The 12378-nt window shown below is 38.2% G+C and overlaps 1 long non-coding RNA gene across 1 annotated transcript in view; it reads left to right on the forward strand.

The window, feature by feature from the left end:
- LOC123840763 (uncharacterized) overlaps positions 1-12378 on the forward strand; it is a 61628-nt gene that overhangs the window by 6605 nt on the left and 42645 nt on the right. The gene's annotated exons all lie outside the window — the stretch shown is intronic.

Genomic DNA, 12378 nt, shown 5'->3' on the forward strand with positions numbered 1-12378 from the left:
GTCACTAGTGGCTATGTTTCAGTTGGTGTTTTCCTAGACCTCTCTGTGTATTCTGAAATTCTCCCCTCCTTTGGGTGTCATACCATTTCTTACTTCTCTGCTCCTCAGTATTCCTTGTAGATTTCCCTTCCTCTTCAGATCCCTTAAATATCAAGGTAGATTCTTCTGTGCCTTCTCTTCTTGTTCTACCCTCCTAAGGGATCCCATGCCACTTGCAGGACTTCAGTATTACATGTTGGGCTATCTTAAATTGACCTGTCCAGACAAGCAAGGTTTACCTGTGATTTAGACCATTATTTCCAGATGTCTGCCAAACATTTCTACCTGGATATCCCATAGGCGTCACAAACTCAACACATAAAAACTGAATTCTTTTTACATTCCTATAGTTCCCATCCCATCACATGATTCCTCCTGCTTATCCCTTTTATATCCTGACTTAGTGAATTTCGTCTATTTCCCACAACTCTATTAGTTGTACAAGATAAAAAGCTTGGAACTATTAGCAGAGGTGGCCAAATTCTTGATTTTCTTTGCCTGGTGACCTTCATCCCTCAGTGTTCAACTCAAGCATTGTCTCCTTTCTGAGGCTTTTATCATACCCAATAAAGTAGTTAGATACTCTCACCTCTAGATGCCCATAGATGCATTTACTTACTTTTTCTATAGTACCAAATCATGTTACATTGTAATTATCTGTGTACATCTGTTTCCGCCACTGGACTATGAACTCCTATGAGTTCATAATGACAGTAACAAATAACAATAACCAGTTAATCATCATTGTAGGACACTAGTAGCCCAATGTACTATTTTGAAAACATAATAAAAAGAATTAAGAATTTATCCTGCCTTTGCTTTATGAACTGTACTTCTGGGGAGCTGTATAGTAGATGAGGGAAAATTTCTTCGTATTCTGCCTAAGAAATGAAGGACTAATAGAATTATGATACCCTCATTACGCAATCTATACATTGAGCACCAATGACTGCTAACATGGTAAAACAAGAGATACATAGATATTAGTGCCTCCTGATGGAAACATACCCCATTCCTTAAATACTCTTACCAAAGCCAACGCAATCTGAGTCTTTTCAAACCTGTTGGATTCAACCACTGATTTAAAAAAGAAAGAACATGTTAAACAATACCACAAGGTTGCAGTCAGCAAAATCCAACCTCTGTCTACTGGAGAAATGAACTGGTTTCCTTCTTCACCAAATAAGTTACAAATCTGAAAAAAGATGGAAGGAAAGCCTAGAAATTTTTTAAAAGACCTAAGTAACATGTAGTGAATCACAATGAGTGGAATTTATTTGGATCTTGATGCAAACAAACTGTTAAAAATTACTGTATTTTGAGACAGTTGGAATTTTAAACACTGTGTATTTGATGGCATTAAATTATTATTATCAAATGTTTTAGGTATGGTAACAGTATTGTGGTTACTTTTTTAAGACACATCTTTTAGAGATACATACCGAAATATTTATGGATGAAATGATGTGTCTTGGTTTTGCTTCAAAATTTTATGGAAGGAAGGAATTCAATGGGATTTAGGTGAAATAAGATAAACTATGAGTTTAAGATTCTCAAAACTAAGTGATGGGTCAAAGGATTCATTTAAATGTTCCATTAAACAAAGGTTGTTTTGTTTTGTTTTGTTTTTAAAGAGTCTAAGTCTCTGACTCTTAGTGCAGAGCTCTTTGCACCATCCTATTAAACTGATCATGGAAAAAAAACAAGCAAAATTCCAGAATTTTCTACGTTTTTTTGGAAAGGGGTTCCCAAAACAAGGAACAAAAGCAGTGGTTAAAAATGTCCGCCCTTGGAGTTCATGAACTCTGTTTTCTCATCTGACTTTGCCAAGAACTTCCTATGTGGTCTTTGGCAAAATTAGATTTTTCTGTCTTGATTTGGTTACTCTCCAAAAGTGGTCAGAGATCAAGGTCTACACTATGACTTATCGGCAGCAGTTCCAGCTGAGGAGGCTCCACCATTTGTATAAAGATGGGGCATAAAGTAAGTCTATTTTAATCAGCTTTTAAATAACTATTAACACACTGGATTACATGACAAATATAAAATTAAAAAAAAATCTTCATAGAGGAAAAAAAAGGTGGATTATATGAAAAGACATTATTGACCAAAGTTTAATAAGTAACACTATTGACTCAAAATAGTAGGACTATTTTTTATTTTAATAGTAGATCTCATGGTTGGGGTTCTCTATAACTTCTTTTTTCTTTTTTCTTTTCTTTCTTTTTTAAAAGATTTTATTTATTTATTTGACAGAGAGATAGAAAGCACAAGTAGGCAGAGCGGCAGGCAGAGGGAGAGGGAGGATGCGGGACTCTATCCCAGGACCCTGGGATCATGACCTCAGCCAAAGGCAGACACTAAACAACTTGAGCCACCCAGGTGCCCCTATAACTTCTTTTTTCTTTTCATAGTTTTCCTTACCGTTAGTTATTTGAAATATGGTAATAATGCTTTCTACGCTGATTTTAACCTATGGTTTACATTAATTTTCTTCATAAAAGGCTGCTTTTGCTTAAATTTTGAGCTGTTTTCAATGCCAATATCTGTAGACAGCTTTGCAAACAAATGAAACACGATGATCATTTGATGCTGATCCATGTATATATATATGCATGTCTGTCTTGTCCCAGAAATAAATGACATGGTAAAGTAGATGGAATCAACTTTCTCTTTTACCCACCTGGCATCATTTGTTTCCAATTTCAGGCATCTAGTTGAAGCTACTTCGTCAGCCAAAGAGGTTGGGTGTCATCCCAGAATTCTCAGTTGCTTATGTAACAATTAGACAATACCCTTCTGTACAGCCATTTTTTTTTTTATCTATACAAATCCTCTCCCATACATTTGGACAGACATGCTTTCTGAACCACAAACATATGTCTACTCTAATTTTCTTTGTCATATCTGTAAGTTATTTTGCCCAAGATACACTTATTCATCTGTTTCATGTTTAGATAGTCTTCCTTAGAGTAAGCTTTAAAATGTTGTCATGGCTATTGGAAAAAAATTTTTAAACAAAGAGAAAGTTACATGCAGGGTAATTATAAAGCAGAGCTATTACATATTCTATAGAAGGGAAGAGAAACAGGGAGGGAGAGAGTCGAATGCCAGATGGACACATCAGAAAGTTTTGAAACTTCCACAACTCACAAAAATCAATGGGGAATCACAGGTTTGAAATTCCTTGGTCTAGAACATTGAGAAGAGGTGCTAATATTTAAACAAAATGCAGGTTATAAATCTTGGGTTGAAAAGTAAGAATATGAAGATAAAAAGTGCAATGAGGAAATAAAAAAGTATGTATGTGGAGGAGGTACCTCAGAAATGCTCAAAACTAGCTGTCATTGGTCAATAGATTTTCTACTGGGTCTGCCATAGGTGTGCAGAAAGATACAGTATTAGAATGGATCTTAGATTGTAAATGATGCATTAGAAGTTCATTAATAAGTTTTGGAATTTATAGCCCAAACATTCTTCACATTGTTCTCTATCATATAGCTTTTTCAAAAATGGGCTCACAAGACATATTATAAGAGTGAGAGCTTAGCTACCCTTCAAAGTCCAGGATGGAATTGCTAAATTTAAGCATTCTGAACTTTGAATAGCTTTTTTTAACAATTCACATACTGGGGCGCCTGGGTGGCTCAATCATTAAGCGTCTGCCTTCGGCTTGGGTCATGATCCCAGGGTCCTGGGATCGAGCCCCGCATTGGGCTCCCTGCTCAGCAGGAAGCCTGCTTCTCCCTCTCCCTCTCCCCCTGCTTGTGTTTACTCTCTCGCTGTGTCTCTCTCTGTCAAATAAATAAATAAATAAATAAATAAATAAATAAATAAATAAAATCTTTAAAAACAAACAAACAAAAAAACCAGTTCACATACTACCAGAGAGTCCTTCATTTCTAAAAGTTTTAGTGAGAATCAGCTATTCCAATAATGACATTCAAATATTTTTTGCAGTTTTTAATAATATATTTTGAAAAAACTAGTAAAGTACTGTAGGGTGACTAACATAATAAAAATAATATATTTTGGGAGCTACACTGTAAAATGTGCTTAAACCACTGTAGGAAGTTTTATGATTTTTAATTAAAACAGAGGCAGATTACAGATTGCAGAATATGGACTACTGTTAGTAGGCATTGCGTGGCAGAGATTGGCTAGATGCTCCCGATCCTTTTCCTCCTCCTGGATACACAAGAAGACTCATGTTCCAGTCTTGCCTGCAGTTAGGTTTGTGTTATTTGACTAGGTCTGGCCAATGGGATGTGGAGGCAAATAATGTAGACCACTTCCAGACTTGTTTATAAAACAATTGTATGTTTTATAGTCCTGAATGATCTTCCTTGCTGTCTCTCTTTACTTGACGGCTGAGTGATGATCAAGCAGAGGAGTCCATGGAGGCGCTAAGGGGTAGCAGAGCCATAATGCAGAAGTGACCCAGATCTCTCAGTCACTGTCTGGAGGACAGCCTCTAAGGAAGGCAACCCAATCTGTATTGGGTGGGGAAGTGAGACAGAAAAATCTTTTAATTAGATGGTGGGATTCTTTCACAATGTATACTGTATCAAATCACCATGATGTACACTTTAAATATCTTACAATTTTGTCAATTATATCTCTGTAAAACTGAAACAGAACAAAACAAGGGAAGGAAGGAAGGAAGGAAGAAAGAAAGAAAAGTTTTTATTGTTAAACCACTGAGAACTTTTTATTGTTAAGCATTGGGGGTGCATATTAATTACCATAACATTATAACATTGTTTGTAGGTATTTGGTATACCATTCTTTCATTTTATTTGCCAAGGGCCACTGTGCTCAGTACCTTGTCTCTTCTCACATAATGCTCTGAACTTCTCCACTCCCAGACCACATCATGCAGGTCATGATGTTATTCTTCCAAAGAGAGCTCACTTCCTGATCATAGGTTCCAAGAGTTTCAGAGGGCTTGTCCATTCCTCAGGTAATAGATACTTCCATTCGAGCAAAATAATTTCTTCTGGGATAGTAAACAATTTTTTATAAGACACTTTACATTTTGGAGATACCCTCCTCCATATACATACACATCAGACTCCTTTGTTTCATATTCTTATTTTTCAACCCAAGATTCCTAGTTGCATTCTGTTTGAGAGGAGATATCAAAATTTCCTCTCAAATTTCACAGCAGGGAATTTTAACCCATGGCTCCCCATTAATCATAGTTTGTGGAAGCTTTAAAAATTTCTGGTATGCCCATTTTGCTTTCACTACTCCCTCCTGTTAAGTGTAAATAGCTCTATTTTACAATTACCTGACGTGTATTTTTCTCTTTATTTTAAAAAAGTTTCTGTGTTGGAAAAAACCCAGTTCTCATCCTATGCTTCTCCTTTACCCTCATGCTACTATCACACTTAACCACATTTCTGGCAACAGATGTGTAGGGTTTTTTCCCTACAACAAGCAATTCTGCAACATCAGCTGGGTGTCCTACACTTGAACTCTATTATGACACTGTCGACCTGGAGATAGCATCAGATCCCACAAATGAAGGGCTCAGTCTCACTAGTCTGCCCCCCTCTTCAGATGCCAGCCGCAAGTCCACGTTGTCACCTGTGTTTCTGACCAATTGGCTATAAATTGGAGGTTCCCATGACCCCCTCTTCAGATTTGATTAATATGCTAGAACAGCTCACAAAATCCATGAGAACATTTTACTTACTGTTTACCAACTTATTATAAAAGGACATGATAAGGGATACAGATGGATATCCTGACAGAAGAGATGGTTTAGGGCAAGATGCAGACTCTCCATGCCCTCATGGGCTATGCCACTCTCTCAGCTCATCTACATGTTCACCAACCTGGAAGTTCTCCAAAACCCACATATTTAGAATTTTCGTGAAGTCTTCATCATGTAGGCATGATAGATCATTAACTCCATTTTCAGCCCCCCTCCCATCTCTGGAGAATGGGGGGTAAAGAGGAAAATTCTAAGCTTCTAATCATGACTTGGTCTTTCCAGTGACCAGTTGGCTCCATCTGGGAGCCCACCAAGAGTCACCTCATTAGAACAAAGGACACTGCTATCACCCAGGAAATTCCAAGGGATTTAAGAATCTGTGCCAAGAGCTGGGGGCAGAGATCAATATATATTTTTTCTATTGCCTCACAGTTTCTAATAACCATGACAGCAGTTTGCACCCCTCCCCCCAGCGTCAGCAAAGAGAGCATGGGATTCACCGGGTGTCTATCCCCTGCCTGCCCAGGACAGCCTCTTTAAGGAGCAGCACTTGCAACATGGGCCTGGAAAATCCCAAGGCCCTCATCTCCTCCACCTGACCATTTCCAAAACCTCAACAGAAACTCTGGGCTCTTCTCCATCCCCATCATTGTCAATCCACTGGCAAACCTACCTACAAATTCTGTTATCCTTAAAGTTACTCTGTGTTCAACCAGTCTTTCCCAAACCAAATTCAGCAGAATCTCAAAAATCAAGCTACTTTCCATGCTTTCAAATTTTCCACACCCGGGGAAGTCCCCCCTTTAGACTAAATGAATAGTCTTGACCTTACCAAATGCCTCTGGTACCAGAGCAGACTCGACCTGGTGACTCAAATAAGTGGAGGTATTTTCCCAGAGCCTAAACCCAACCCCGATCTCAGACCTGATCTGGATCTTGGCAGAAGTCTAAAACAGATTCTCAAAGTTTAGAATGTGTTAGAATTGCCAAGGAGATACTTGTTTAAAAGCAAATTCCTGGACCTACAATCTTCAGAGATTTTAAATCTGTAAGATTTTGGGTGGGTCCTAGGAATCTGTATTTCCGTGAAGCCCCTCAGACATATCTGTTCCTGATGATGCAGAGAACTGCTTTCAGAATGCAGATGGAGTAATGTCAGATATCAAGTGACATATTAAGATGCCCTGAGAAAAATGTTCCTCTGTGTCAAAATAAAGTCAATTAAAAAACTTTATGACAGGTTGGCCTTTGCCATTTAAAGACACTCTCAGGATTTTGATGCTTCGTTCTGTCTTTGCTACGGCTCTCTGAATCTCCTCTGAGCCATGATTCAGCCTTTTGTTATGCGTCCTTAGCTTTGCCTCTCAATGTTTGCTTCTGTCCTTACATTGCACTAGGAAATCAGCCAAAGTTCCAGGTCATTGAGTGTGTGGTGGAAATTACTCTAATATCCAGTTCTCTTCCTTTTCCAGGCACTACTGACACAGAACTTCTCCACCCCCTTGTGTTAGGAGGAGCTATGGCATTAATTCTGGCTAATGAAACAGGAGCAGAAGTGACAACTGTGGGATTCTTGAGTCTATCCCTTTCCTTCCACCACCTCTTTCGGGTCTTGTGTTCCAAAAGGCGCAGCTATAAGCTGGTGGAAACTTAATCTGCCCGAGTCCTTTAGATACTTTGTGTAAGAGTTTTTGCTGATTCACAGGGAGCAAGTAGTATGAGCAAGTAATAACCTTGTGTTGGGTTAATCCACCAAGATTTGGGGGTGGCTTGTTATTACAGAAAACCAAGTCTATTCTGACTAACATGGAGTGGTATTGTGCTTTGATGGAGTTTACCCAAGGCCACCTCCACTCTTGCTTATTTGGTTGGTGGCTGCTGACTATGTTGGAGAATTCAGTCCATTGGGCAATGTAATAACTTGTCTTTATTACCAATAATGTTTAGATGAGCACCTAATAAATGTGTTTAAGTAAATAAATATTTAGTTTGAAACAAAGATGTTCAGGGGAATCTCCTCCTTACCGATTACACGGTGAGCTCTTTGGAATCTGACTAGCATGAGCTGATGGATTGTTGGGCATTTGTCTTTTTGTATAACTCAAACATCCCAATTTGAGTTCCAAGAGCCATTCATCTGCACTGACTTTAATCTGGACAGAATTGTCTGTCTAAATCTCTTCTAGGAGCATTTGCTATTCTGTAGACACATAGCCTTAATGTATCTTATAAGTTCAAAAAAAAAAAAAATTCAAACTGTCCTGATAAAATATGTTAAAATGACCGAGTCAAACTTTTTTTTTTTTTTTTTCCATTTCACTCCTCTGGAGGTAACATGAAAGTTCAGGGCAGTCATAACCCTTAGGAGGCTTTTAAGTGTAACTCTTAACGGATTTATATTCATGTGTCCTCCTTAGAAACTTTCATTGTCCATACAAAGCAGTTAGGTTGACTAGATTGTCCTTGTTTTACCTTTGCAAAGGCTTAGTTTAAATTGTGCAGCTGGAAGAATGGTCTCTGAACAGGTTTTGCTGGAGCATTGTGTCTGATTTCTGGCCCAGAGCAAGATACAAACTGACAATTTTCTTTTGTTTTGTGTACGTACCCGCCTCTCCTGCCCTTTTCCCCCAATTACAAATGGTTAGTTCTGCTTTTGAAAGTTTTTTGTTTTGTTTTGTTTGCCTAGTTGTATGCACTCCTAAGTTCCTCCGACTTTCTGGGCTCTGAGCCAGGTTAGTTTAACATTGTTTACTGTTTCAGAGCCATCTTGGGAGATTGGTATTTTAATTAAGAACATGTTGATTTTAGATACTAGCAAATGTCTTTGACCCAAAATGTCTCTCCAATCTAAACCTTCTCAGCAGACTTCTCACGGAGCCCTAATCTCCCTTTAAAGACGATGGCTATCTATTTTGAACATATTTACATTGTTGGATGTAGTTTTTCTGGTAGCATTCAATTAACACACTTAGTACATCTTGGCTAAACTATTCACCATAGCTTGCTAGTTTTTCCCCTTTTCCTACATTTTAGTTTAATTTATATCTCCAAGAAAATCTCAGCTCAATATGGCACATCTGAAATAAAGAGGTAATTAACTTTTAATATAATAGCTATCACTACTAGTAATAATACTTTGTAACATTTTAGATCTTGTTTACTAAAACAATTTGGTGATAACTATAATTATTCATTAATCTCCTGATTTGTGTTCTCTCAAGGTTGCCTTTCATAAATATCTCTTCCATCTTAATATTTCAAAATAGGTAAATCTAACTTCTAAGTGATATAGGAGTTCCCCATTTTGAAAATGGGGAAATGCCTGAATAATAAGGTAATTGACTAAAATGGTGGTGGGGGCGGGGAGCTCGTATTGTCTTGGTTTGGGTCCTCCAGCCCAGAAGAGGACCCTGAGATGAAGATTGAAGTTCAAATAGCTTATTTGGGAGATGATCCTAGAAAACACGGATTAGGAAGTAGAGAAGGGACACAAGAAAGGCAAGGAAGCCAACAAAGAGTGAGTCATCAAGCCATCTCTTCTGGGCAACTGGGGCTCAGCCCAGGGTCTCCCTCCCTACTGTGGGAGAGAGTGTGGAACATTGCCTAGAGTCATCCCACCTCAGCGGTGCAATTGCCGTATTTATCTCTCAACTTGGTTGAGGCTGCTCCTAAAGGTATTAATTCTCTAGCCCTTCCCACGTGCCCTGCACAGCTTGCCTATGCTAGACAACCAAAGAAACACCCTCAGCATTGAAGGAAGCAACCAGAAGCCAAAGAGGGGGATACAGAAGGATATGAGAGGGTCTGGCAGTGTCTGCTACTCATATGAAAAGATATCTCATTAACAATCAGATACATGCAAATTAAAACAATGAGATATTATTTTTGACATATTTTGACATCATTTTGACATGTTAGAGTGGAAAAGATTTTTTTCCAGAAGGGAGAATGTTGGAAAATACACACTACTGGTGAGGCTGAAAGTACAGTCTTTCTAGAAGGGCCATTTGGGATATAAATCAAAAGCCCCCAAAATACGTTTCTCTTTGATCCAGGAACTCTGCTTCTAAGACTGTATTCTGAGAGGGTAATTAAATCAGTATGCGGTATTCATTGAACCATCAGTTATAAAAGTGAAATAACCAGAAAAATCCAACTGTCCAATAATAAGTGATTGGTTAAGGATTCCATCCATCCGATCCATTCATCCAATGGAATATAATGGAGCCATTTGAACTGATAAAGGAGAAATGATTACCTGGAAATATTTTCACAATATACTGATAAATGTTCAAATCAGATGCTCCTATTTTGTTAAAATATGTATGAATGTGTTGTATGCATATAAAAAATTCTTGAAAGACAAAAACCAGAATGCAGCTATTACTGATTGGTAAGAATACAGATTCAAAAATTTTTTTTGAATATATTTTTGTCATTTTCCACTTTTTTTTAAAAAGATTTTATTTACTTATTTGACACAGAGAGAGAGAGAGAGCAAGCACAAGCTGGGGGTGGGGGTGGTAGAGGGAGAGGGAGAAGTAAGATCCCCACTGAGCTCAATCCCAGGACCCTGAGATCATGACCTGAGCCGAAGGCAGATGCTTAACCCTCTGAGCCACCCAGGTGCCCCTCCCAGGTACTTACAATGGTATTATTATACCTTATAACAAAGTTAAAGTTACTTTTAAAAAGTGAACACATAGTTTATGAGATTATTATATAAAGGCCACTTAGCATGCAAAAATGATACATTAAAAATACCAGTTGTATAAAATCAATGTAGAATGGTAATTTACTGTGAAAGCTACTTCTGTGGGCTAAAAAGCATAAGAGCTGCACCAATCTAATCTTTGAGAAATTTTTTATAAAATTAAAATCACTTGATTTTTTTCTCTAGAAAAATACCGCATAGCATTACCTCTTCTCTTTATACAAAAATATGGGTCATAGTAATTTTGACTTGAGTAGAGTTATAGCTCATGTAATTTTGCAACTTGGAGGAAAAACTTATTATAGCAAAACCCAAAATTACAAGTAGATCATGTTTAAAAGTTTATGTATATCTTGTGGCTTGGGAATGTGGACTAGCAAGCGAGAGTATGTTTTCTCCTGAGATCAAAAAGCTGTAGAAATAATGATGACCAAAATGTTATGACTCTTTATGGCCAAAAATCATCATCACATACATTATCTGATTTATTTTTCTCATCCAAAGCTCTTGGAGGTTAGTACAATATTACTGTCCCATATTGCGGAATGAAATCCCTGAAGCCTAAGAAGTTTTGATTAATTTTTTTCTCCCTCAGTTAGAAAAGCATCCATCTTAGGAATCAGAAATTTTCTGGTTCTTAAGTTGATTCTTTTCTTCCAACGCTGCACAGAGGATTCAATCACAAACTCTGGCTCCTATCCCCAACTCCGTTAGCTGGGTTATGTATGCGTTCACGTTCCCTCGTTGGTAAAATAAGGATAGTGATGTGTATAGATCAGGGCGGTTATTCCCAAACTGCGGGGTGCATCAGAATCACATGGAGGACGTGCTTTTTGTCTTAATTGATATATCATTCACATATAACATTGTGCACACTGGTTGATTTGATAATTCAAGTGCGTGCTGAAACACAGATTGTTGGGTCTTGGCCCCAAACTTTCTGAATGAGTGGGTCTGGGGTGGGGTCTGAGAAGGTGCATTGCTAACGAGTTCTCAGGTGCTGCTGCTGGACCAGAGACCCCTCTTTGAGAACCACTAGCTTAGGATATTGTAACTATTTCTCCTACTGAGAGTTGGTTTTATCTCTCCATGGCATTATAATCTCAGTGTAGATTATAAACACACACACACGTATATGATGTAGTTTTTGAACGTTTTGGTGAGGTTTGGTGGAGTCCGGGACTGATGGCTAAGAAAGAATTCTTGACACGTCTTTGGTGCAGAATGGTGGTTTTATTAAAGCACGGGGACAGGACCCGTGGGCAGTAAGAGCGGCTGCCCCGGGATTGTGAGGGACAACTGATTATATACTTTGGGGTTGGAGGAAGTAAAGATAAGGGAAATTCCAAAAGGATTTTCATATGTTAAAGAAGACTCAAGATCCTGGAGGAATGTTATAATCGGCCTCTCTCGAGTATTTGTCAATGGGATGTAGGTTATAAGGAGATCTAATTTTATTTACATTTCCTTCTGCCTTTGTTCCCCACATCATATATGTTTACATACATAATATATATTTGAGCTATTTTGAGCTATACAGATATAGGTTTGTTTTTTGTTTTTAACTGACTCAGATTTTCCCCAAATTACTTAAGTCTTTGCTATGTTGTGCTCTTGTGTGGGAATTATGAATAATATCTCTATTATGAAAATTATTTGAAGGTCACCTGGGTGGCTCAGTCAGTTAAGTGTCTGCCTTCAGCTCAGGTCATGATCCCAGGGTTCTGGAACCAGCCCTCATGGGGCTCCGTGCCCAGTGGGGAGCCTGCTTCTCCCTCTGCCTCTCCATGCCGCTTATGCGCTCTCTCTCAAAAATAAATAAATAAATAAAATCTTGAAAACAAAAATTATGTGAGCTATTTATTTGGAGTAAGAGTAGTATAGCATTAAACATCAGCTAAAG

Source organism: Mirounga angustirostris, unplaced genomic scaffold (assembly GCF_029215605.1).
Source record: "Mirounga angustirostris isolate CCGP_5_RB_7025 unplaced genomic scaffold, mMirAng1.0.hap1 SCAF_6, whole genome shotgun sequence".
NCBI lineage: Eukaryota > Metazoa > Chordata > Mammalia > Carnivora > Phocidae > Mirounga > Mirounga angustirostris.